General features: G+C 40.7%; 1 protein-coding gene across 3 annotated transcripts in view; it reads left to right on the top strand.

Annotated features, from left to right (window-relative positions):
* The first annotated feature begins 13,537 nt into the window (after window positions 1–13,537).
* Window positions 13,538–27,244, top strand: part of COL6A5 (collagen type VI alpha 5 chain) — a 102,779-nt gene continuing 89,072 nt past the window's right edge. Inside the window, exon 1 of one of the 3 annotated variants that reach the window (XM_036332646.1) lies at window positions 13,538–13,944. The gene's annotated coding sequence lies outside the window, so the exon portion shown is untranslated. The remainder of the gene's footprint in view (window positions 13,945–27,244) is intronic. The other 2 variants (XM_036332647.1, XM_036332648.1) reach the window with 2 other exon arrangements.

Genomic DNA, 27,244 nt, shown 5'->3' with positions numbered 1-27,244 from the left:
GCACTCCAGTTTCCAACCAATGCTCGCAATTAGATCTTGAGTGCCTCTTTCTTTTCTGAAACCAGTTTGAACATCTGGCATTTCTTGCTCAGAAGCCTTTGTTGCATCTCCTTGAGCATCACTTTACTTGAATGAGAAATTAGAGCAATGGTCCTATAGTTACTGCACCATTTGGCGTCTCCTTTATTGAAGATTGGGGTGTATATGGAATGTTTTCAGTCTGTAGGACATTGTGTGTGTTTTTTTTATTTGTTGACATATTCTTGTAAGGATTTTGACAGATTCAGTCTCTGTGGCTTGAAATAACTTGGTTTCCTCTCTCCCCCTCTCCCCCCACCCTGGAAATTTATTTCTTCCCAATACTTTCAAGGCATCTTTCACTTTGCTTTCTAGAATTACAGGTTATTCGTAAAAGGAATAGAGGTATCTGTCATCTTTTTGTCTTTTCTGCAATTTTATTTTTTTGAGTAGACTCTTTCTGTCTTCCCTTTCCTTTCCCCTGGCCGGATAATGTTATTCCTTGTTGGTTGTTTAGCATTCCTAGTCTAGGTTTGAATTTGCCTTTTATTTCTTGAATTTTTTGGTAGAGATCTCTGTCTCTGGTTTTCCTTTTTCTGTTGTTCTCTTCCATCACCTTATATTGCCCATTGTAATAATTCTTTTTATTTCTATGTGATAGCCATTGAGAAACCACATTCAGGATTCTAACCCTGCTTTTGTCACCTTTTACTTTTGCCTCTCACATATCTCTAATGACTTTTAATATTTCTTTTGTCATTCAATTGATTTTTTTTCTTTTTATTTCTGGCATTGTCTTTTCACATTCTTCCTTATTAATATTTGTAGTTTCAGTCCATGGTTCTTCTGGTTCTTGGTCAATTAAGGTTTTGAAAATCTTTTTTATGTGGACTTGAACTCCATTAGAAATGTTACGTTATAATTTGTCATGGCGATTCTTTTAGTGCTCTTCTTCAGCTCGACTCTGAGGTTTGCTAGTAACAGTTTATGGGCAGTACCACAGTCTGCTTCTGATCTTGTGTTGATATAGAGAATATAGCCTCTCCGCCTCCTGCTTCCAGTTACATACATACTCTGTTTGATTTCTATATCGGCCATCCGGTTATTTGAAGCGTATGCTTGCGATGGACAAGTTGTTCATTTCACAGAAATCCAGGAGTTGATCTCCTGCTTCATTTGTGACTCCGAGTTCAAATTTTCCAACATTGGATTCTGCTTTATTTTCCACTTTTGTGTTCTAGTCCCCTACATTTATCAGCTGGTTTTGTTTTAGTGTGTGATAAATTTTTTTTGGATACCTGCGTAAAAGCTTTCAATTTCATCTTCAGTCTCTGTGGTTGGAGCATAGACCTGAATGATGCTTATATTAATAGATTTTCCTAGAAGTCTTATTTTTGTTATTGGGTCAGACTTTGCATTTTAGCCCCTACCTGTCTGTGCTACATCTTGCCTCAGTATTAAAGCCACGTCATCACTTCTGAGTTAGTCATTTCCAGAATAGAACACTTTGCAGCTGCCCGACTGGAAATGTCCCACGCTGGTCCACTCGAGTTCACTAACACCAAGCACTACAGTATTTAGACATTCCTTCCATGTCTCGCTTTCCAGTTTCCAGTTTGCCTCGGTTCAGCGTGTTATGTTCCATGTTCCGATGTGTGTGTTGTACAGCACTGCGCTCTCCTTTTGCCTCTGTGCACATCAGCACATAGACATCATCCCGGCTCTGGCCTGATCGTGCCGTTGGCAGCAATGCTTTTTGTACTTGTCCTCTGCTCTGCCCCAGGAACCCAGTGTTCTCCGCACTGGGAGTCTCCTCTTTCAGCGTCATCTCATATTTCATTTTTGGACTGTCTCCTCATAGGTTCCCAAGGTAAAACAAAAGGTTACAAAATAAAATAAGGAGTAAGGACAGAAACGCAGCAGTGGTTCCCGGTTGCCTCCTGCTGTGCAGTGTGTGGGCCCAAATCACAGGTGCTCGGGTTTGTGGTGCTGAGATCATGAACTGCCTGCGAAATGTAAGTGTTCTTATCCTTCCCTTTAGAATTTGGACAATGCTTGCACGTGGATTTCCCCCTAAAAATCCTCCTTGGGGACTTGGCATTCTGAGAACGTGCCCACCTGCTAAGCAGTGTCTGTTAAACCTCATATATGGTGTGTGCTTAACACATGGGGCTCCACCCATTCAGTGGGATCTGAGATGTTCTGCAGGTTTTGGTGGTTAGCTCTTTATTTCAAATGGAGATAGAGACCATAACTGTTTTATTTTAAATCCTGTTTTATATCCTTTTTAAGATTTTGAAGTTACTTCAGGACATTTCTGAGTTACCAAAAGGAGTAACATATGGTTTCAGTAATCAAAAGCAACCAAGATTTTAGTAGATGAGATAGTCATTATATTAGCCAGGCTTTGTTTGAGTCTAGTTTAGGCCAAGAAGGGCTATTTCCTGGCCACTGTTCAAAGCTTGTGGGAAGGACAGTCTTAGAGATGAGTGGAACCTGGAACTCTCATACTCCAGAAGACTCTCCCTCTCTCTTTTCTGTAGGTCAACTTGAACCTTTCAACAGCCTTCTTTCACAATGAGAGGAAGATGGATTCCATCCGTCTTTGGACTGGCCAAATTTGGGCGGTAGGGCCCTGAACAAATGGCAGCTTTCTTTGGAAATCATGTAAGTAGAGTCAATGCCTCCCAGGAGAGGGGAGGGGAATGTTCTTCTAAGAATTCGAAATGATAGCTGCCCAGCACAGACATGAAAGTTAAGTGTTACTGTTACAGAGAACCGGAATAAATCAAACAATGCTCAGAGAGTCTGGAGTCATACTTTATTCACCGCAGTGGGCTTAGAGAAAATGAATTCAAATTCTAAGCAGAGCTACAAGCAGAACTTCCCTTTTTATTAAAGAGCCAGCCCTATGTGTGCTTAGTGGTTATCTTGCTGGTGGTCTTGGAAACTACACAGTTCTATCCAATTAACTGGCATGGGATTGAGAGTATGGGCGTATCTAGTCTCTGGCCTACAAGGTCAGACAGCTAAGTTTATATCTTCCTCATTATTCAAGCAGGCTAAAGCAGGCTAGAAAGCAAAGTTATTATTATTATTATTATTTTTTAGAATAAGAGGCCATATAAAGAATAGCAGAGAATTCCAAACAGTAGTTTTACAAAATACGGGTCATCCTTCTCATTACAACTATTATATTGTGATTTATGTATGTGTGTATCTATATCTATATCTATATCTATATCTATATCTATATCTATATCTATATCTATATCTATATCTATATCTATATCTATATCTATCTATATCTATATCTATCTGTACATATTGCTGCACAGACTGGAACAACTGACACTGAGTGAGGAGATGAGGAGGAGTAACAACTGAGGAAATCTTTAAGGATCACTAGCATTTTACTAGGCAGGCAAATGGGAACAGTGTTTGCAAATGTATGAAATTATGGAATAGCATGGTATGTGTGGGCAACAGCAAGGTAGCTTAGATGCTGGTATAAGTGACACAAGTAGACTGCATCTAGATCACTAAAGAACTTTATACCTTGCTCTAAGTTTAATTATATCCTGTAGGTATTAAGCAGTCTAATGGGTTCCTGGGCACAATTCCAACATGTGTGTTGCGGGGGGGGGGGGGGGGGGGCAGTGCCATCCACACAACACCAGCAATTCTCACACATCAGCAGGGTATCTGAGAATTCAACTCAATCTGACACTATCAGAGGTAGCATCAGATTCCACAAGTTGAGGGCTCAACCCTACAAAACTGTTTCCTCACCCTTCACCCTCCCCCACCCCATTTCAGGCACCCATTGCAAGTCCAGGCTAAAGCCTGTGCTCTGACCTCTGGGCTACAAATTGGAGGTTCCAAAGACTCTTTCCAACTCAGAAGTGCAATCCCAAATCCAGTTACCTGTACTTCTGACTGACTGGCTATACATCAGGGGTTCCCACAAACCCCTCCTCGGGTTCAATTAATTTGCTAGAGTGGCTCACAGAACTCAGAGAAGCATTTTACTTATCAGCTTACTGGTTTATTATAAAAGGATACACAAGAGACAGCCAAATGGAAGACATGCATAGGGACAGTTATGGAAAAAGGACCACAGACCTTCCATGCCCTCTCCAGGCACACTATTCTCCTCAGATCTCACGTGTTCACCAACCTGGAAGCTCTCTGAACCCTATCCTTTTAGGTTTTTATGGAGGCCTCATTGCATAGGCCCGATTGATTCTATCATAAGTTGGTGGTTGATTTAACCTCCAGCTCCTCCCTTGTGGAGGTTGGTGTGGAAGATACTAAAAGTTCTAACCCTCTAAGCACATGGTTGGTTCCCCAGCAAGCAAGGCCTCAGCCCTAGGCTACCTAAGGGCTTTCCAACAGTCATCTTCTTAAGATAACAAGACATGCTCACCTCACTTATCAAAGGAAATTCCAAGAGTTTTGGAAGCTCTGTACCAGGAATAGAGGACATAGACCAGATACATATTTCTTATTATGAATCGCAGTATCACAAAGAGCCACTGAGTTGTGTTTTTTTTTACCAGACGAATTTAAAATCAGATTTCTATGACAGGAAGATTGCAGTTCAGACTCCACTCTGGAAACTTGAATTTGGCCTGCTGCTCTATGCTCAACTTCAGCTCAGCATCCTCCCTGATCCCAGGGACACTTGTAAAGGGGCACAGTCTGTACCACAGGAGAGGGACATTTTAGCCTCCTGAAGGTCCCTCCGTTTCACTCTACCACAGGTCAACCGCTGTGACCCTCTTCTGCAATAGGGTGAATATTGGGGATGAGGTATCAAGTCAGGGATGGGCCTTAGAGGATACAAAGTGCTGGTTATGGAACATCAAAGGCAACATGGCAATCTCATCAGTAGGTGCTTTGCCTTAGTACTTTCCTTGATGAAGCTGACTTCTATCCCAAGTGCCTGGGCACATACTTCTTTCATTGGTCTTTGAAAACCTGAGAGACGGTGAAACTGTTGAGGCAAAAACTCTTCTTCTTGCCCATGTTGAACCAGGCACAAAAATTCATAATCATAAGGCTGTACTTTCTATCTTTCAACCCTCCCCCTTGTCTCCACTATTATGTCTCCCCAGGAAAAAAAATAATACCTATAATACAGCACTTACACAATAAACACTGCTTTCTTCTCTGTGGCAGCTGTAGCTGAAGATGCCTGGTCACAGACTCCAGTGAGTGACAGGGCTTGCCCGCCCCTCAGTTTGCATTCCCAGCGAAGAGCAAGTATCTGCTGTGGTGTGTCCTTCCTATCTGGGGTCCTCTGCAACCCCACCGGGCCTGGGGTGCATGTGCTGCCACTTCCTGCAGGGCCCTGTCCTCAATTCTTGCAGTTTCGCTGTCCATAACCTCTTGTCCTGAATACTCTTGGCAAAGGCAAAGCAAATTGCAGCCTAGAATTTTTCTCTGTCTACAACATTCATGTTCTCTCACATACAGAAATGCTTTGCTAAAAAAGACCTTAGGTATGATTTGGTGTGAAATAATTAATTACTGCATTCCATATCTTCTGTGAAATATGCCATTTCCACCAAGTAGGGAAAAAATGCTGTACGGAATGACTTTCAGGACAAGACTTCAGAGGAGCAAAGGGGAGAAAAGCAATATTTGTTCAGCACCTTCTAAAGGCTGTACACTGTTGTATTAGACACAGGAGACATAACTAGTCTCCACAACACCCTGTAGCATGAATATTATCCATGATTAACATGTGGGGAATCTGAAAACTTAGAGATTAAGTAACTTGCCCGAATCACATAGCCAATAAAAACTAACAAACAAACAGAGCTGGGTTTCAAGCCTCGTTTGGTTATGTTCCAAAGATCGAGCTCTTAACCACATTGTTAAGGCACACAAATATTTTAATTCTTATAACATTGTTGTGTGGCAAACACAATTTGCTCCACCCCTTTAAGTCATCAAAGTTCATGTTATGGCTCAGATGATGTGGCAATAACAGAGATAGCACGTTTCCCACATTGGCTTGCAAATGTGTAATGTTATTCACGACCCAGCAGGGTTTTACAAATATATTTTGCCATGTTTTTAATACCTTTAACATCAAGGTAGAGAAACAAAATTGAAATTAGCTTTGGAATGCTTGGAGGTTATAGGCCTCTGCCCACACTGGGGACTCATATGCACCTTCCCATCCAGGATACAGGATTTTTTTTTTCTTGTATTTTTTGCGTATTTGAAATTTTCTTAACCACCTAGGACAGTGATGGCGAACCTTTTGAGCTCGGCATGTCAGCATTTTGAAAAACCCTAACTTAACTCTGGTGCTGTGTCACATATAGAAATTTTTTGATATTTGCAACCATAGTAAAACAAAGATTTATATTTTTGATATTTATTTTATGTATTTCAATGCCATTTAACAAAGAAAAATCAACCAAAAAAATGAGTTTGCGTGTCACCTCTGACACGCGTGTCATAGGTTCGCCATCGCTGACCTAGGAAAATAGGGAATGTTGCCACTTATGTTTACCAGGAATTTTTCGGATTTCTCCTTCTAATTGTTATTCTTGAAGGTGGAGGGTTTCTCCTAATGAGACATGCATTGCTTCCCAATATTCCAGAATTAGACTCCAGACTCTTTAAGATCTAACTCTCATGTTCTTATTAAGCTTTTATTGAGTCTACTGCCCTTAGCACACTGTCAGCTTCCTCTGTGATGCTGTAACATGAAACAAGCCTTGATTACAGTGTGTTTGTCAGCTGTTGAGTCCCCTGTCCCCTCAGAAGACTATCAGAAAAACTTGTTAATCAATCAAAGCTCATTAATCAGATTTATTATAGAAAATATAAACACCATATTGAAAATCTTAGTTTCTCAGATGGGAAGTCCGGGCAGGATATTAATAGGATTTAGATCCTGGGCTGGGTGAATGTTAGGCAATTTTGCTAGCCAGAGAATTTGTTGGGTTTGGCAGAATTTATGATATAACTGCTTTGGATTGCTAAACATTGGGAGATGAAGGAGGTGAAGCAAGCCTTGTTGGACAAATGGGTTAGTACTGATAAGTAAACTGTTTTGGTTAGTCACAGTTTTTACTTTTAGGAGCAAGTATTACCTACAGCAGTGATGGCGAACCTTTTGAGCTCGGCGTGTCAGCATTTTGAAAAACCCTAACTTAACTCTGGTGCCATGTCACATATAGAAATTTTTTGATATTTGCAACCATAGTAAAAAAAAAAAGACTTATATTTTTGATATTTATTTTATATATTTAAATGCCATTTAACAAAGAAAAATCAACCAAAAAAATGAGTTCGTGTGTCACCTCTGACACGCGTGTCATAGGTTCGCCATCACTGACCTACAGCAAGTAGCTAGGTCATTTTTGCTTGTTCTCAGTATGACTGATATTAAGGAAGTACACCAGGTTCCAATCTTGTTTAATACAGGGACAAGAAAGCATGTTGACTTTAGTTACCAGTATTGCATTTTACTTATTAACTAGAGGCCCAATGCATGCAATTTGTGCAAGGGGCTCGGGCCCCCGCTGCCGCTGCGGCTGCCTCTGCCTCGGCCCCTGCCGTCGGAGCTTCGTCCTGAAGGTTGTCCAGAAGGAGGTCCGGTCTAATTAGCATTTTACGCTTTTATTATAAGTGGTTTAGCCCGCTGGTATACAGGCGTGCAAAGTATAATTGAGTCACTTGGTGAGAGAAGTGTTTCCTTATCTCCGTTTTTCAATAATTCTGATTGCATCAAGGAGAAAGTCAATCGTGTTCATTTAAATCATCTCTCATCCGAAATCATCTTGCATATTTCTGGTAGCGTTTCACCTTTTTGGAAATACCATCATTATTTCTCAGTGGGAATGAAGGAGTGTAGAGTAGAATACAATTTGATATCCCTCACTGGAATGTTATCTCCTTGCTTAAAGCAGTTGCAGGAAACCCAGACTAGAGGTTGGGCTAGAGAAGAGCAAATATCAAAATAAATTCCTGGAGAACAAAAACCACGATTTTGAAATTCTGGATTTCTTTTCTTTTATTCCATACCTTTTCTTTTTCTAGAAAAAAAAGGGGGAGGGGGACGGGCAAGTGAAGCCCAAATCAGGTAAGTGTAATGCAATTCCAACTGGGCTATTCTCTGTGTTAGGAAGTTGAAAACTTGATGGTTTAGTGCCTAAATTCCTTCAAATGTTGAGCTTAAAAGTCCTACTTTCTGCAACATGTTAAATTAGATAAATGGATCCTTAGTAGAATAAATGTAATTTTAATAGAGGAACAATTTTGCATTATAATTTCTTTAGAGAAAAAGACTTGTTTCAATTTTACAAGCAGAAGACAGGAAAAGGAAATATTGAATTCTGTGGAAAAGGTTGTAAATCTCCAAAGCTACTTTTATATCCTACTGTGATTGTGTAACCTAAATTGTAATTGTGTTGCAAGTAAAAACATGTCTACAATGATATTTCCCAGAAAGGTTCCTCGAAGAAGCCAACTTCCATTTGAGTCCAATGCTATACAACTACTACTTCACTAACCCTGAAGGAAGAGCCCCACCCTTCCCTTGAAGTGAAATGGGCCCCCTTTCTTCCCTTGGGATTTTACTCTTGGGGATGAATGTCACAATTAATAAATCTTTGCACACTGTGGAATATGGACACAGCATGAGCAAAGCTTCTGCTGCAGCCATGCACGAACGTGAACTGAAGTACATTCTGTCCCTGAGACTCCAGCTTCCTGAACCTCTAGCCCTCAGCGTCACTCAGCATTTCACTCTGATGGCCAATGGTAGCGGTCTCTCTCTGTTAAAGCCTGGACAGGACCTGAGAATCATTGTTATTAAAAGATGAGTCTTGGGGTGGGTGGGGAGTGCATCTCAACCAGAAAAACCACTCTTTGCCATCTTGAGGGTCTCAATATATATATATTGTATATATGTATATATATATGTGGGCATATATATATACATACACACACACATACACATATATATGTGTATATGTATATATGTATATATTTATGTATATATATGTGTATGTGTATGTATGTATGTATATATAGATAGATAGATATAGATATAGATTGATTTCAGAGAGGAAGGGAGAGGAGGAGAGAGAGAGAAACAATAATGAGAGAGAATAATTGATCAGCTGCCTCCTGCACACCCACTATGGGGATCGAACCTGTAACTGAGGCATGTGCCCTGACCAGAAATCAAACCATGACCTCCTGGTTCATAGGTCGATGCTCAACCACTTAGCCACACTGGCTGGGTGAAGTTTTTTTTAAAACAAATAAACACATATTTATGGGTATCTGTCACAATATATGAACTATTGTTCAACTGTTACAATGAAATTTCAATAAAAATTCCAACACACCTGATTTTAGGATTACATGAAAGAGAAAATAGCCCAGAATAGCCAAGATAATCCTTATGGAGAAGAACTCACTTCACCAGATGTCAAGACTTACTATGAGGCTATAGAAGCTGAGACAATGGGATATTGGGACAGAATTAGATGAATGAAATAGAGAACCCAGAATCACACCCACACAATATGGAAATCTTATTGCAAATCAATGGGGAAAATTAAAATATTCAGAAAATGGTCTTAAGAAAGTATATGCATATGGAAGAAAATTAAAAATGGATCTCTATCTCATATCAAAAATCAATTCCATATAAATTAAGCATTTAAAAGTGAAATACAAATTCTTGAACTTATTTGAAAAAAACTAGAGAAGAATATCTTTATTACCCTAGAAACCTCTTAAGTTATAAAGAACACAAAATATAGAGAGATTAATCCATTTTACTATACAAAATTCCTAATGTTAACCATTAAGTGTATCATTTCTTTCCCTTTCCTTCTTTTAACTACCTAATTCTAGGTTTATGGTAGGCACTGGGAATTGAACAGTGAAGAACACAGTGTGGGGAGGAAAAGATATATTCAGCAAATGATTTTAACTTGTGCAGTTATAAAGGACTGCAGGGGCCTTAACTTGCCTGCAGCACCAGGAAAGGCTTTGGGGCAGAAAAGATTGAGTAGGAGGGAGCTAAGGGCATGGAGGTAGGAGGAATGGGATGCTCCTGGCCAAGGGGAGAGCAGACTCAAAGATTCTGAGAACCTACAACATGGCCAATGAGTTTGCAGTGAGGAGAGCTAAGGGGAGGAGGGCACATGTTAAAACAGGAGAAGTGGCAAGGCCAGATCATGCAGAGTCTTGTAGCCATGGTTAACATTTTGAACTTCACCTACGAGCCATGGGAGCCATTTTTTTTTTTTTTAAATTAGGACAATGATGATCAGATTGGCATTTTCAAATAGCAAATGAAGAAGCACACACATCCTTTTCCCTTTCCTTTTCCCTTTCCCTTAGATGCCATTTCCCAACTGTGTTTTATGAACTAGGGAAAGAAGGAAGCTTTAAAAAGAACGACATATTACATAAATAACATAATGATAATTATATTAATTATAATTAATAATAATGATAGTTAATATTTTCAGAACAGTTAACGCAGGCCAGAAATAATCCTAAAGACTTCACATATATAAGTCCTCTTAACTATTTTATGAGGTGGATACTCTTCCTTGTTTACAGAAGGAAGTTCATAAGCTTGCCCAAGGTTACGTAAGATCTGGGAATTGAACCTGGGCAGTTTGGCTGTAGAGTCCATGTTCTTAATGACTACACGATGTTGGCCAGAAATTAGGAGAAATAATAGAGCAACTGTTTGTATGCGCTCTATTGGAAACCATCCTCAAACTCAACTAAGACCCAATGGACATAAAATGCTGCTTCTGCTATACCCACAGAGATCAGTTATTGGCCTAACCCAGGCCAAGCGCTTGCCTAGCCAGAATGACTGACCGAGCGCTGAGGTGCTGCCAAAATCACTGGACAGTGTCGATAATATACTCAAATAAAATCTGAGGTGGACTTGGGCAGAAGCTCTGTTCGTGAGTCTAGTCAGAGCTGGGAAAATGAGATTGATCATCTTTGCTTGACTGTGCCGAATGCCTTCTGGCATAGAATGCCGCCCGTCCACTTCCTTCAGCAACCGAGGCAGTGCTGAGATTGTGTGGAGGATTTCCACGGCAGCCATGATTTAGACATGAGCCAAATTGCACACTGCAAATGCATTAGCACCCAGGTGTGCCCATTTCACAGAAATGCGCACACCCAGGTGTACCCTTTCACAGAAATGCTCACGCTCCTGTGAACAGGGCTTCCCGGTGGCTTTGGAAGACTTTACCCTTTCAGAGCATTTTCTCAAGCCTCTTCCCAGGACCAGTCAAGGTCTGCTTACAGCCACCACCGCTGTCTACACACCTGCTGGGCGTCTGCCCATGATCTGTGAAGTTCCATGCGGCTGGGAGGGTTCATTGTGAGAAACTTAGGACCAGAGTGGCTGCAGGGAGGGAAAGCACATTGTAAAGATGGGAGTGGGGGGCGCGTCTTGCGGAGGCTGCTGTTTTAACATGCTTCTTGTTAGCACAGCTCCTTTCCATTCACTGTTACTTTTTACTTCTCTCTCTCTCTCCATTGTCGGCAGGGTTGCAGCCAGGGGTCCTTTCTGTGAACTGCCTCTGATTAGCGTTGGCTCAGATGTGCTCTGCGTGTTATGATTCCAGCTCCATGTGATCACGGATGGGAGGCCAATGGCTTAGACATGGAGGGCCAGGAAAAACAATGACAAAACACGTTAGCAACATCGGTTCATTTCCTTTGTGTGGGTCTCTGAGGGCACAGGTGTCCCTGCCTTTCTCTGAATGTCTTATGATGCATATCAGGGAATGTGACCCTCGTTCCTATTTTGCTGGGACTTTCCACTTAGCCATTTCATTCGGTCCATAAATCAGTTAGCTCGGCGGTGACTAATCCAAGCCTCCCATCGCCTTCCAAAGAAGTCCCTATCTGCAAGTCACTAAGGCACACTGAGAGGTCTCTCACCGCTGAATTGCGTGACCAGGACTCAGCCAATAAGTGTTCCTTGTCCGGGAGACACGCTCTTTTGGACTCACTTGTTCTGAGCTCCAGCGCTGGGGCAGCAGCACGAAAGGCACCAGGGACGTATGGGGAGAAACGGAATTGGCTGGCTTAAGGGAGAGAGCTGGAGGTGCAGCTTTCTCCCAGACAGAAGTCTTGAGTTTAGTATTATTGTTGTGATGATGATGATTATGTTCTAGAAACAACACCGTGTGGTCATGTACAAAGAGCATAGTCTCCCATCTCCTCTCGCCATTCTGCGTGTATTGGCTGTGTCGGTGTTTCTCATTCCATCCCTTTGTTGAGGAGGGTCATGACCAGGAAAAACAGTGGAAAATCACAGTTAGCAACTTCATTTTCATTTCCTTTGTGTGGGTCCGTGAACACACAGGTGCTTTTGCCTTTCTCTGAATGTCCTACCATACAAATCCTAGGAAACGAATTACCTGCTTCAGGGTGAGAGGGGCAGCTTTCTCAGAGCAGTCAGAACAGGTGTGGAGGCTGTGCCTGGGCAGTGAATACTCACTTTCCTCACCTCCCCACTCCCCACTCCTCGCTCCCTGCTCCCCTCTCCCCAACACCCACACACACACACACACACACACACACACACACACGAAACTCCTGGTGAGTGAGAAGCCAGGTCTCAGGGCTCTGACCTTCATGGTTCAGGCTGAGACCTCCTCCCAGAATGGAACATAGCTGCCTTCCATTCTGTGCAGAATAGCCCATAATCCTAACTGTGCTAAGTGGATCCCGGAAGTCCACACACAATATACTGAGCAAACATACTGTCTTTTGAGGAAAGCCATTCCCCCTCTACTTAATAAAAAACAAAGAACACCAGTGGCTAGTTTACACATTTGTGTTCTCCTTTTTAAAAAATAATAATAAAAGGAAAAAGTCCTGACAGCCCTCATTCAACTTCTCTCCATCCTTCCAACCCTTTCCTTCTGAAACAAAGTGGAAGCTTTCTAGTGAATTTCAGAAGCAGCCCCAGAAGTCCTTGTTGAGCAGCCCCCCCTCCCCCACCTCCCCCCTCACCTTTCTTCTCGGCCTTTTAATAAACTTTCATCGCTGTAACTGACTGTAGCTTGCCTCTTCCCCGGCAGCACAGCCGGATGAAGCTGACAGACTGAATTCAATGGCACAAGCCAGGAACACATTCGCCCGTAGAACCTCCACTGTGAGTACATGCCCATGAGAAACAAGCCAACAAACATAAAAAATAAGCTATTCTTTTAAGAATAGGCAATGCTTTCCAAGTTTGTCATGATGATCTCTGCTAATCACATGTGCATTTCTGTTGCCTGGTCCATTTCCCAGTCCTGCCCTTCTGGGAACTGCTGGAGAGAACTCCTGCTACCCTGAGCATGGGTGCGCTCGCTCTCCAAGCCCAGCTTACCCGATATTGCGCCTTTGGGAGAATTTTCTCTGGTTCTCAGGAAACCACCGAGTAGAGCACTGGCGCTAAAGGGCACGGCCTCACTCAGCCCAGCAGCAGCGCTGACCTCAGACACAGGCTGCCCTCGGCTTCTGAGGAACTCGCCTTAGCTAGTTCTTTTGGCAGCCCGCGCCTTCTCCCTCACCGCAGCTAGCCGCTGTGGACAAAGCCAACAGGCAGCTGGATCTTCTCTGGAAACCCGCAAAGAGTTAAAAGCCCAGCCCACGGCGGAGGGGGGGTGGCAGGCAAGGTCAAGGGTCAGCGCCGGCTTAAAAGAGCCGCGCACTGGGCGTTTGCTCTGTACCCACCTGCCACTGCGCTGCGCTGTGCAGCCTGGACGTCGCTGCCCGTGCGCTCCCTCCTCTGCGCCCTGGGCGCCCAGAGGCTACTGCGCGAAGGCGCAGGCTCCAGGTGCCGCCCTCTGGAGAGCGGGGACCATCTCTTGGGTTCTGAGTGCCCCCGACACCGGGGAAAGTTCGGTGAGTGTGGAGAGCGGGTGCTTGGGGCCTGAGTTGAGCACAGGTGGGCGCCGAAGGCAGGTGAGCAGGTGAGCAGGTGTGCTTGCGATTACCCCTCCCAATGATTTTGCACCTGCCCTGCAATCCTGGAAAGTATTTTGCAAATGGTTGAGACCAGGTTTTTAAAGGCTGGACTCTCAGAGTTGGAAAGTGTGGTCCAAAGACTAGTAGCATCTCCATCCCCTGGGACCTTGTTAGAAATGCAAATTCATGCGCCCCTCCCAGACCTGCTGAACCAGCATCTCTGGGCATGGGGCCCAGGATGTGTGTTTTAGCAGGCCTCCCAGAAGATGCACCTGCAGCTAAAGTTTGATAACCACTGACTTAATTAGAGCTCATGTAGTCTAACCTTTGGGCTCCTCCCTCACCCCTTGCAGGAACCCTCAAATAAACAGCAATGGGTGCATAGACTGAGCATAAGGCATCAGATATCCGGGTCTATTCAGCTATAGTAAGAACTTTGAAATGCTTATGGTTTGCTATTTTGTTTCTGACTGTGAACAGTGATCTTTGAAATTTCCTCAAACAGCACTCATGGCTTCAACAAACATTTCTGAGCTTTTACTGTGTGGAAGGCTGCAGACAAGGCTCCCTCAGAGTGAAGGAGGGAGTTCTGCACTAAAATCTGGTGGCATATTTTTTCTTTATCCAGGATCTTTGCAACTTGGTGTAGTTAACCTAGAATGGAAGATTTGTTATTTTGGAAAAGATGTATTTCCTTTGTGAGCTCTGAACAAAAATCCTTAAGGAAAATTCACATCGACAAGATATTATAGATATAGATATAGATATAGATATAGATATAGATATAGGTATAGGTATAAGTATAGGTCTAAGTATAGGAATAGATATAGATATATTGTTGTTGTTAATCCACACCTGAGGATATTTTTTCCATTGACTTTTAGAGAGAATGGAAGGGAAGGAAGGAGGGAGGGAGGGAGAGAGAAAGAGAGAAAGAAGCATCAATATGAGAGAGACACATTGATTGGTTGCTTTCTGCACATGCCCTGATCAGGGCCGGGGATCAAACCTGCAACCCAGACCTGAAACTCAGGTACATGCCCTTGACTAGAATTCGATGTGCGGGCCGACACTCTAACCACTGAGAAACACCAGCCAGGGCAGCAAGACATTTTTTTTTTTTTAAATCTTTGTATTGATGTTTACATGATACATTTTATAAGTAGAATAAATATGGATACTGAGGTTTTTTATGAACCAAAGTAAGAGAGAGAATTTTTCACCTTCTCTGAGGAGTCCAGAGCTAGCTACCTCACACTAACTCTGAGAAGAAATGAGTTGCTATGGGAAAGGCTCTTGGAAACAAATATGGATGCCCTGTGGACCCAAATTATGCTGTTCCCTGTTCTGCAAGTTTCCCAATCATTCCTGCAGACGAGGCGGGCTCTTCGTCACTGCAGAGAGAGCCTTACTCACGAGCTATCTGATGATGAAGGTTCTGTGTAGGGTTTACTGTCAGTTTGTATTTTTTTGGTTATTGTTCTCCTTTGGTGGCTTAACTAGTAAGTCTAAATTCACTATTGACTCCTGAGACTCTGGAGCAAACCTCTGCATATATTTCTCGGTTTTCTCCTCTCTTCGATGAGGGGAGGCAGGATGCGTGGTTTTGCTGTGGCAATTGCTAGCATTGTTCTAAAGTTTCCCCCAGAGTTCCCTGTCTGCTGTATGGTTGCAATGTGAAAAGTGAGAAAATACTAATACCATGATCATCTATTTAATTGTGTGTGTAGGTTTTACGTTAAAACATTTAGAACAGCGGTTCTCAACCTGTGAGTCACGACCCCTTTGGCGGTCGAACGACCCTTTCACAGAGGTCACCTAAGACCATCCTGCATATCAGATATTTACATTACGATTCCTAACAGTAGCAACATTACAGTTATGAAGTAGCAACGAAAATAATTTTATGGTTGGGTCACAACATGAGGAACTGTATTTAAAGGGCCAGAAGGTTGAGAACCACTGATAGAAGGTTTGCTCACAGGCTAACTTCTGTTTGAAAACAACTTCAGAAATGTCGGTAAAATTGCAAGCCATTGCTAGAAATATCACGAGCCTGTGAAAAGAAAGTTTGCCACTATAAATAGTCCCCAACCTGAATCATGGCTGCACACAGTTTGTTCAAAAGTAATAAAAGGGCATATACTTAGCTTTTTTCTATAATCCTATATAATAAAAGCCTAATATGCTAAGTGTCTGGTCGTCCAGTTGGCCGTTCAACCAATCAAAGTATAATGTGCTAATGATATGCTAAGGCCGCTCAACTGCTCGCAATGATGTGCACTGACCACCAGGGGGCAGATGCTCCGAATGGTAGGTTACCTTGCTGCTGGGGTCTGGCTGATTGGGACTGAGCTAGACAGGCCAGACATGCCCTGGAGCCCTCCTGTGATCCCTCCCTGGCTGGCCAACCTCCCATGTCCCTCCCTGGCTCCAATCATGCACCGGTGGCTCCCTCAGCCTGGCCTGCACCCTCTTGCAATCTGGAACCCCTTGGGGGATGTCAGAGAGCCAGTTTCGGCCCGATGGTGGAATGACCAGATGCTATAACATGCACTGACCACCAGGGGGAAGATGTTCAATGCAGGAGCTTCCCCCAGTGGTCAGTGTGCTCCCACAGGGGGAGTGTCACTCAGCCAGAGGCTGGGCTCACAGCTGGCAAGTGCAGCAGTGGTGGCGGGAACCTCTCTTGTCTCTGCAACAGCACTAAGGATGTCTGACTGACAGCTTAGGCCCGCTCCCCCTGGGGAGCGGGCCTATGCCGTCAGTCAGACATCCCCCAAGGGCTCCTGACTGCGAGAGGTCACAGGCTGGGCTGAAGGACCTCCCCACCCTTCCAAGTGCACGAATTTCATGCACTGAGTCTCTAGTGAAGTATAAGGTTTACAAATATGTCTTCATGGTTATTTTATGTTGTGTTTTCCTTCTTCAAATTCAAATCACCTTCCAAAAGGGGATAATTTTTAACTCTGGAACATTTATCCAGAACCCTCTCACTCTGACAGTGGAGAACAGGGATTCACTGGAGTTGTGACCTTTCATGGGTTGCATTTTGCTTTGGGGATGCCCCTGTCAACCTCATAGGATCTCAGATCTACATCCTCTCAGATCTAGGTCCTCTCTGAGCAGGTGCAGAAGAGGAGGAGGTGTGCACTGGCCAAAGCTTGGACCTAAAGATACAAATGAGTTGCATGCCTATCTTATGAGGAAGGGCTAGCTGGTGGGAAATTGGCATTTGTTGCATTAAAAAATTTTTAATTTTTTTTATTGATCTTAAAGAAATGGAGGGGAGGAGGGAGAGAAAGCGAGCGAGAAAGAAAAACATCAGTTGGTTGCTTCCTGCACAGACCTCAACTGGGATTGAACCTGAAAGCTGGGTGTGTGCACTGACTAGAAATCAAACCCACCACCTTCTGATGTACAGAATGCACTCCAACCAACTGAGCCACACCAGCCAGGGCACATTTGCCTGCATTTTTGTCAACCCTGCCTATCTCCAGTGCCCTGTTGTACTACCCTAGATTCCCTCTGACCTGTTTAATTCTGATTCTTCAAACCACTGTTTGGGCGGCTACTATAATTCAAGACTTGGTCTCTGAGAGGCCACTGTAAAATTCCACATTATTTGATGGGCCCAGGTGACACCTTGAGCCTTCTCCATTAGCATGGTTAACTAATAATTATCTTGGAAAATAATAAGACACATCAAGAGATCAGAATAGTGGGATGAGAGCTTTATAAGGGCAGTGGTACAGTAGAAAGAGCATCATCTTTGCAGTCAGAGAGACTGCAAGTTTTGGGGACTATACTATCTCTCTGAGCCTCAGTTTCTTCATCAGTAGTATGGACATAAAAAGACCTACTTTTTCTGCTGGGTCATCCATCTTCTGAGTATATTTCTTTGGCTACCCTTAGCTACAAAGGAGGTTTGGGAGTGTGTTTTCATAGCCGAGCACATTGCTCCATCCATCAATATAGAAGTTCTATTGATTTAGTGAAAAGGGAATACTGGGTAATGGATAGGTGACTAGAAGTCTCTGTAATAAGGCTGCAGGCCAAGGATGGTTCTTTGGATAATGGCAGGTGACAATGGTTGTGGTGGCTAGTGGTGTGTTCATGTATGTGAACTGGAGAATAGAAAATGGTAGAGAAAATATGATAATAGTAAGTTTCTGGGCAACTGGATGGCTTGAGGATGTTTAAGTCAAGCAGATAGGCTCCTGAAATAGATAGGTGCCTGGGTGTGAAATTGTAGTAATAAAGATATCTCTGGCTAGATCTTGAAGCAGTTTATATAAATGGTTATATTTCAATCTGACAGTAATTCTGAGAGGTGAAAAAAGATGTGCTTATTACCACTTCATTGATGAGAAAGTTGAGGCTCACAATTATTAACCCTTGCCCAAGAGTGCATGCCCAGTTAGTACCAAGATGCTCCAGACTTTAGCTTTTCTTACACCCAGCCGATCTCCTTAATGGAGAGGGGGAAAGTTGTAGAAGAAATGAGAGGATAAAGATAATTTTGCATGCTTTATTTTAATTATTGCAATAATGTAAGAATCATAATTTTGAAAGCAGGAGATAACAATACAATTTTGCAAACAGTGTAATGATTTAAGAGGCCATCTATCTTGCGTTCAAATCAGCATTTTATCACGTACTAGCTGTGTGAATTTACATAAGATAGTTAACATTACTTTTTTCTTCTATCTCATGGGCTAGTAGTACTCACCTCATAGAGACTTTTTAAAGATAAAGAACAAAGAATAGTGATAGGCACATAATAGGAAATATGTAAGAGCTTGCAGTTTCAGATAGACCATTACTAAGAGAAATAACTGATAATTGAGTTGAGATAGCTGACTATAAAATAAATCCAGAAAATATCAATAGTTTTTCTATAGGTAGTAACAAGCAGCTAAAAGAATAATGAGAGGAAAATGTCATTCTCAATAGCCATCAAGTACACAATAGCTGAGAACTATAAATGTGAATGTGTAAGACCAACTTCTATTGCATCCCTGTGCCTGAACTTGACTCTCTCCACTGCTCCAAACACGCATTCAACAGCTGCATGGAAAACCCAAAGCATGAGTCTGGGTCTTATGCGAAAATACTTTCAATAGAAAGAGAAGCGTTTGTTGTATGCTAAACAAAGATTAAGAATTAGTCCAGGAAACACAAAAAATGATACCAAACTCTAAAGACTAACAGGACACAGGTTTCGTAAAGCAAGGGCTTAAAGCAGGGGTTCTCAACCTGTGGGTCGCGACCCCTTTGGCGGTCGAACGACCCTTTCACAGGGGTCGCCTAAGACCATCCTGCATATCAGATATTTACATTACGATTCATAACAGTAGCAACATTACAGTTATGAAGTAGCAACGAAAATAATTTTATGGTTGGGTCACAACATGGGAACTGCATTTAAAGGGCCAGAAGGTTGAGAACCACTGGCTTAAAGAAATGCAAGAGATAATGAACGGCAAAGCCAAGGAAAGCACAAAAGGAAAATAAAGCCTTTACAAAACCAAAGCCCCAATTAGAAGCAGCTGGGTACAAGTCAACCTTGTAGAAAATGGAGTTTTGACTTAGAGGACAGCTTTGGGAAAAATCTCATAGGATGCGGAAGATAAGGACCAAGAGACAAAAATGGTTAGAAAGAATAATAGTGATGGAAAACAGAAACAGCACAGGAGTAGGTGGACTTTCTGGTGGGGAATATAGAAGAGAACAAAAGGAACTACATAACATTGTATTTCTTTTATCTCATATTATCAATTTCAAGACGCACTGGTCTTTAAAAATAGCTTTTGGGGAAATAAAAAGGAATGATAGTAATAAATGAATGTGTCCCTCATAAGACATTTCTCAGTTTGAGAAAGATTAAAATACGAAAGAAATAGCTCAGCCCATATGGCTCAATGGTTGAGCAGTTACCTAAGAACTAAGAGGTTACAGTTTGATTCCTGGTCAGGGAACATGCCTGGGTTGTGGGCTTGATCCCAGGTCGGGGTGTGGAGGAGACAGCCGATCAATGATGTTTCTCTCTTGTTGTTGTTTCTATCTCTCTATTCCTCTCCCTTCCTCTCTCTCTAAAATTAATAAAAACATGATAAATAAATCAATAAAATGTGAAAAATATGTCTTTTAATTGAAGAAATATGGCATTCTTCCCATAAGAAAGGCTTCCCAAAGTAAATGAATTGCAGATCAGAAGTTTCATCATGTTTCAGAGAAATAAACGCCGCACGCAAAACAAAAATAAATAACATTAGTATGGTGTTATTTAAGGCTAAAGGACAAACTATCCATTGGAAAAATAGATAAATTAGGCTGGCCATAAATTATCTCGGGAACATCAGATCCCAGAAGACAAAGATAAAGAGCTTAGGGAAAAAAACACAAAAAACAGAAGGAATGAGACCCAAGAGTTCTATTGCCACATTCTCTGTATGGCTTCTGTTATATTTCAATTAGGCAGCCCTGATTTAGATTGCTCTAGATGAGGCAGGGGAGGGTGGGGGGAAGGAGGAGAGATCAACCAAAGGACTTGTATGCATGCATATAAGCATAACCAATGGACACAGACACCAGGGGGGTGAGGGGTGTGGGGCAAGGGAGAGTAAGGACACATATGTAATACCATAATCAATAAAGAAGAATAAAAAAGAAAGAAGTTGTCTCTGAACCGGGGAACTGGAAAACAGTGGGAAGAGGGAGGCATGTATGACTGTATGACTGTATGACTGTATGACTTTTGGAACAGTTTAAGAAAGAAGAATGCAAAAATATCTCATTGATAAGTATTTAATTGGTTACACATTAAAATTAGAACATTTTGGATATATTAGCCTAAGTAAAATGTATTATTAATTTTATCTATTTCTTTATTAATGTGGCCACTAAAATTTTTAAAATTATATACAGACAGTCCTCGGGTTATGTGGGACTCAACGTACATTGTTACGTGGTTACGTCGATATCTCCCGTTTATTTATTAAAAAAAAAAAAGTTCCATCATTTCGACGTATATACATATGTGCTTTATGTTTTTTATTATTTATTTACCACAAGTAAAGGTCAGGAATTGCCGTATTTCTTTTAATTTTTTTTTACTGTTTCACTTCATTACTGCTGTGTATGTGCTCCATGTGAGTGACATAGGTGCTTATGTAAGTGGGTTCCGACTTACGGAGAAAATAGCGTTACAAGTCGGGCAGTAGGAATGGATCTTCGATGTAACCAGAGGACCTACTGTATGTGGCTTCCATTCTGTTTCTGTTGGACAGTGCTGATCTGGTCGGTGTAGAAGGCAAAAGGAAGAGTCAAAATAAAGAACCCAAGAATGTGTATGGACTTATGGGTACATTAATTCCATAAACTTAAAGAGTTCTAATGATTCTTTAAACTTATAAGTAAAATGGAAATAACTGTGGTATTGTGACCACAAACCAAGAAGTATAATTCTTGAGAGAAAAACTACAGCATAAAATACCTAAAGTTTAAAAAGTAATTTCATGACAATAGATTGGGAGACGCCCTTTGCCCCTATAAAATACAAACAAAAAATTAAAGAACAGGAAAGAAATGTAAACAGGCTAACTTTTTTTATCTTTCATAGGTGAGGGTCATAAATACTATTGTTTCATTTCTAAAGTTGATGAAATTAGACATTTAAACTAAAACTTTTTTTTGCAAATAATTTTACTTAGTTTGCTCTAAGTAAAACTATGATATGTATTCTTCTAAATTAATGATTAATGAAGGGGCAATAGATAAAAAGACAATAGGTGACAAGGTAAAAAGTTAAACAAAAGAAACAGTTGGGAAAAGTAAAGGATAATATATAAAATAGAGGTGACAGAAGTAAGCCCAAACATATATCCTATATAATAAAAGGCTAATATGCAAATCAATTGAACAGCAGAACGACTGGTTGCTATGACACTCACTGACCACCAGGGGGCAGATGCTCAATACAGGAGCTGCCCCCTGGTGATCAGTGAGCTCAACCAGAAGCTCATAGCTGGCGAGTGCAGCAGTGGTTGTGGGAGCCTCTCCCGCCTCCGAGGCACCACTAAGGATGTCTGACTGACGGCTGAGCAGACCTAAGCCATCAGTCAGACATCCCTGAGGGCTCCCAGACTGTAAGAGGGCACAGACTAGGCTGAGGTGAAACCCCTGCCCCCCCCCCCTCCCCAGTGCATGAATTTCATGCACCGGGCCTCTAGTTGTATAATATAACATAAAAAGAGTTTAAATTCCCCTCCTTAAAAAGAAGATTTACAGATCGGATCAAAAAGCTGAATCCAGCCAAATACTTTCTACCACAGATACGTCTATAATAAAGAGATTTGATAACTGACATTAATCGTTTGCTACCCAACAATGTTATAATAGGTGATGTTAAGATCAATAAAAGTATATTTATATTAATTGAGGCATTGTGCATGCTTTTGTTTTTAACTACTTCCCTTTTTAACACTTTTTTTGTTTCTTTTTTTTAAACCAATATATATTGAGTATTAAGTATTGACCAGTGCAATTCTAGAATAAGAGAAAAGTCATTCATTGAACACTTCAAGAATTATACATAGACTCAGTGATAGTCATATACTGAAAAAGAACCACCCTACAGAATTCATTGGTTTGTACTCACTTTAGCTGGCTTATTTGATTTCAACATAATTTTTTTTAAAAAATTGATTTCTGTCCTTGTTTTTTTTTAATCAAATTTACTTTCATGATTTCAATGATTTTTTTTCAATCAAATCATTGAATATAAAGTATTCAATGATTTCAATTAAGAATAAATTATTTAAAAAAAACAAACTACTCCCACCATCTACCCTGGTACACCACTCTTAAGACCACATAATTTATCATTCAAACTAGATACTTAATAATTATACCTTACTGAGGCATAATTTATATACAATATAATGCATCCATTTAATTTTTTTAGTGATGAAAGGCAATATTTTTGTGTTATTCCTGATCTTAGTGAGGAAGTGTCTAATTTCTCACCACTAAGTACAATTTAAGCTATGGGTTTTTTTGTACATGCTCCTTTTTAATTAAAATATGGTTTTATTGATTTCAGAGGAAGGGAGAGGGAGAGAGAGAGAAAAACATCAAAGATGCAAGAGAATCATTGATTGGCTGCCTCCTGCACACCCCCTACCGGGGACTGAGCCCACATCCCAGGCATGTGCCCTGACCAGGAATTGAACCATGACCTCCTGGTTTATGGATGATGCTCAACCACTGAGCCACACCATCTGGGCTGTAGGGTGTTCTTTATCATGTTGAGGACATTCTCCTCTGCCCAGTTTGCAGAGAAGTTTTTGTTGTTTGTTTTTTTCTTTCTTATAAATGAGTTTGGATTTTGTCAAATGCTTTTTCTGCCTCTATTCATTTGATCATGTGACTTTTCTTCTTTAGCCTGTTGATGTAATGGATTACATAAATTGATTTTTGAATGTTGAACCGGTCTGAAATGAATCCCACTTCATCATGTGTATAATTCTTTTTATATTGTTGGATTTGATTTGCCAACATTTTGTTTGAGGACTTAAAAAAATTTGTATTCGTGAAAGATATTGGTCTGTAGTTTTCTTTTCTTGTAATGTCTTTATCTGGTTTTGGTATTAGGGTAAGTCCAGCATCACAGAATGATTTACAAAGTATTCCCTCTGCTTCTGTTTTCTGGAAAAGATTATAGAGATTTGGTGTAATTTCTTCCTTAAGAGTCTGGTATAATTCACCAGTGAACCTATCTGGGCCTAGCGCATTCTGTTCTGCAAGTTTATTTATTGATTCAATTACTTTAATAGATATAAACCTATTCAGATTGTCTATTTCTTCTTGTGTGAGATTTGGCAGATTGTATCTTTCAAAAAATTGGTCCATCGCGCTATCAAATTTGTGAACATAGAATTGTTCATACTATTCCTTAATTATTCTTTTAATGACTGTGGGATCTATAGCAATGTCTTCTCTTTAATTACTGATATTAATAATTTTTGTTTTCTCTCTCTCTTTTTTTCTTAGCCTGGCCAGAGGCTCAAAGATTTTATTGATTTTTTTTTCAAAGAATAGCTTTTAGTTTTGTTGATTTTCTCTAGTAATTTTCTGTTTTCAATGTTAATGATTTTTGCTCCATTTAAAAATTATTTATTTTCTTCTGCTTAGTACTTTGGATTTAATTTTCTTTTTTTCTTCCTAAGGTGGATACTTATATGATTCTTAGGTGATCAATTTTAGGTCTTACTTCTTTTCTTATTTGCATTCAGCACTATAAATTTTTCTTTAAGAACTACTCTTGATGCATCCCACTCCTCATCCTCAGTTCTTCCCTGTGTGGCCCTGCATGGTGTGCCATGTCTCCTGTTTCTAGGGGGTTAGGAAAATGAACACTTCTTCCTCATTAAAATTGCTTTTTTTTGGTACATCATACTATATCAAATTAAACAAATCTTATGTGGATCCGAGTTTCTGACCTATATTATTTTCCTTGTCTCTGAAGAGCTTTTAACTTTTTTTTTTTTTTTTTTTTGCAAGACAGGTTTACTCGTGACAAATTCTTTCAATTTTTTGATTGTTTGAGAAAGTCTATTTTTACTTTACTCTTGGAGGATAATTTTATTGGTGCAGAATTCCAGATTGATGTGTTTTGTCCTCTCAATACTTTAAATATTCTACTCCACTCTCTTCTTGCTTACATAGTTACTGAGAAGTCAGATGTAATTTTTATCTTTGCTGCTCTATAGGTAGGGTAGTCTTTCGTTTTGTGGCTTTATTTATTTATTATTTATTTTGCTTGGTGTTTTGTGAGCTTTCTGGATCTATAGTTTTTGTGTCTGACATTAATTTTGGGGAAATTCTCAGTCATTATTGTTTCAAATATTTCTTCCCCTCCTTTTTCCCTTTTCCCTCTCGTATTCCCATTACATATTATTGTAGCTTTCATAGTTGTCCCACAGTTCTTGTATATTCTGTTCCATGTTTTTCCCTTTGCTTTTCAGTTTTGGAAGTTCCTATTGACATATCCTCAGACTCAAAGATTATTTCCTCAGCCTACCCAGTCTACTAATGAGCCTATTAAAGGCATTCTTCATTTCTATTACAGTGTGTGTTTTTTTGTCTCTTGCATTTGTTGTTTACATTGTTCATCTGTTCTTACGTATTGCCTACTTTTTCCATTAGAGCTATTAGCACATTAATCATAGTTATTTTAAATTTCTAGTCTGATAATTCTAACATCCCTGCTGTGTCTGAGTCCGGTTCTCATATGTGATCTGTCTCTTCAATTTTGTTTTATGCCTTTTAGCATGTCTTATAATTGTTTGTTGAAAGCTAGACATGACATAGTGGGTAAAGGAAACTGCACCAAAAAAGTATAGGGGTGGGCAAAAGTAGGTTAATAATAATACAATAAAGAAAGGAAGAAAGATAGAAAGAAAGAAAGAAAGAAAGAAAGAAGGCAAGAAAGAAAGAAAGAAAGAAAGAAAGAAAGAAAGAAAGAAAGAAAGAAAGAAAGAAAGAAAGAAAGAAAGGAGAAAGAAAGAAATAAAGAAAGAAAGAAAGAAAGAAAGAAAGAAAAAAAGAAAGAAAGGTACAAGAATAAACTCTGTGTTTCACGTACTCACAACTGTAAACCTACTTTTGCCTGCCCCTGTATTTAGTGATGTGGTTGTGAGCTGAGGAAGGAGGGGAAGCATTCCATAGTTCTGTGATTAAATCTCAGTTTTGCTTTTTGTTCGTTGTGTGAGCCTGTGCTCTGGGCTGTGAACTTCACAGATGCTTCTCCTTTTTTTTTCACCTCCTTAGATGGGACAGGATGGCTACAGGGGCCTGGAATTGGGTCTTCCCCTTCCCCTAGGTTGGTTAGGTTCTAGTAAGATCCCAGTAGGATTTTACTGGTAAGATAGTTCCTCCTGAGGGCAGGGCTTGTTAAGAAGAATAGAAGTTTGTGGAGTATTTCAAAGCGCTTCTTTTCTCCTCAGTAGGTAAAACTTAACAAAAGTATAGGTGTCATCCCAACACTGGGCAATGGCCTGGAGTTTTTAATTCTCAACAATTTCCAGTTGTAGTTCAGGTTTTCCTACCCAGGCACTGGTTTCCACAGAGGGTTCTACTCCTTTAAATTGTGATTTTTCCATATCTGCTTACCTATCTCTCCAATTCTGGAGCAGTGGTTTACCCTATGACCTCACTTCTGATGGATGTAAGAAGAGTTGATGATTTTCAGTTTCTTTCACTTTTTACCTGCTGTTAGGAGGACAGAGTTGACTTCAAGCCCCTTACATGCTGGACTAGAAACAGTCAGACTAGGACAGTCTTAAGAAATAAACAAGAAAACATCAATCATCACACTCAGGAAAATAGAATTTTTAATTTAAGCATGAACTAAAAATATACCCAACTCCACAGCCTAGATTTACATTTGATATTTTTAAAAAACTTGGATCATACTTGATATACTCAACTGTGCATTTACCCACCGTTAATGTATACTTGTAGTTAAATTTAGCAAGCATTTACTTGCCTGGCATTGTATTAGGAGAATCCGAAATAGAAGAAAACATGGTCCATTCTCTTAAAAATTACACTGAAGATGGATGACAAGACATCTACATAAAAATACATAACATAGCTGAATAGAATATACACCTCAGTTTTTAATAAATAGTGGTGTAGACTGAGTGTTGGGAGCAGGTGGGAACATGGAAGGTGGGTGCCCCTACAGTAGTTAGGGCGTAGGTGGGGCAGCTCTTACCTGTAATTGGGATTTGAATTTGTGCATAAGACAGGACTTTTCATGCTTGAGGCAGAGGAAAAAAAACAGTGTAGATACCATGTTTGGTCAGCTCCAGAGCAATAGGGAATTGGAGAGCTCTCCAGCGAGTCTGGAAAGTTGTAACAGAAAGAAACCATCATAGAGGCCCCAATCTTGGATATCCCAGCAGGTCTGGTATCCAAGCACTGTCAAAGGTTACCAAGTGTATATTGGACAGGATTCTTTTGCGTGGTAATTGTCAAACTAGTCAAGCACAAATGGGAATTATTGGCTGAGATGCTTTAAAAAGTTCAGGAATTGGTCAGACTGATGAGGATGTTAATGCCATCACAAACATGTCTCTCTTGATCTTGGAGTTCTTCTTCAGGGCGGCAAGACGACCCAGAAACTGTAGGCTTTTGTGGAGTACAGATGGGGAGATGACTTGATCTT

The sequence above is a fragment of the Myotis myotis genome, unplaced genomic scaffold, assembly GCF_014108235.1.
Source record: "Myotis myotis isolate mMyoMyo1 unplaced genomic scaffold, mMyoMyo1.p scaffold_m19_p_13, whole genome shotgun sequence".
NCBI lineage: Eukaryota > Metazoa > Chordata > Mammalia > Chiroptera > Vespertilionidae > Myotis > Myotis myotis.
Note: the sequence above shows the minus strand (reverse complement) of the source record. Positions and strands in the feature narration are given on the sequence as shown.